The following is a 661-nucleotide window of genomic DNA, read 5'->3' as shown; positions in this document are numbered from 1 at the left end:
GCTCAATCACTGCAAAATGCAATCGACATTTAAATATATATGGAATACGCTGGCTTTTAAAAATATGTAGTTCTTCCCTTTAGCACTATAAAATAGAAAAAACAGAAACTAGATCTCAGATGGTGCCAAAGAGACCTCAAAAGCAGGATGCCTTCCTTACCTGTCACAGAAATTTCAGTTCCATGCCCCACGGAACGCAGGTCCTAAGAAAAGGGAAAGAAAATCGGTTAATTAGAAGATAGGAAGAAAACACAATAATATTAACTTTAAAATGATTTATTACTCCACAAGAAACGAAATATACATTCCTCTCTCTCCTCGCTCTCGCCTCAGGAAAGGAACTTAATTGGCACGTGCGAAACCGCTAAAAAATATTTATTGACTTCAAAGCAATACCTGTATCTTTTGCCAATAACTGCCATGTATCGTGTTTATATATAGAAAGAGGATTTTTTATATACTTCTTTTTGACAGGGATTCAAACAGTTCTAAAAATGGCTATTAAGATCAATTTTACTTTTCTTATAATTGGATCTCTTAATTAATATATATAGATCATGAGAGATAGCAAAGAAAAAGGAGGTTTGTTTAACTGACGTAAAGAAAGCTGAAAGTAGATTCTCCTCAAATAAAAAAAAATTACGTGTAGAGAACAAAACTA

The 661-nt window shown here is 33.1% G+C and overlaps 1 long non-coding RNA gene across 3 annotated transcripts in view; it reads right to left on the bottom strand.

The window, feature by feature from the left end:
• Positions 1-661, bottom strand: part of LOC119589055 — a 64075-nt gene that overhangs the window by 38915 nt on the left and 24499 nt on the right. For all 3 annotated transcript variants that reach the window (XR_005230165.1, XR_005230166.1, XR_005230167.1), the window contains exon 3: positions 161-203. This is a non-coding gene — a long non-coding RNA (uncharacterized LOC119589055). The remainder of the gene's footprint in view (positions 1-160; positions 204-661) is intronic.

The sequence above is a fragment of the Penaeus monodon genome, chromosome 25 (genome assembly GCF_015228065.2).
Source record: "Penaeus monodon isolate SGIC_2016 chromosome 25, NSTDA_Pmon_1, whole genome shotgun sequence".
Taxonomy (NCBI): Eukaryota; Metazoa; Arthropoda; class Malacostraca; order Decapoda; family Penaeidae; genus Penaeus; species Penaeus monodon.
The sequence above is the reverse complement of the archived record's forward strand: the minus strand, read 5'-3'. Positions and strand labels throughout refer to the sequence as shown.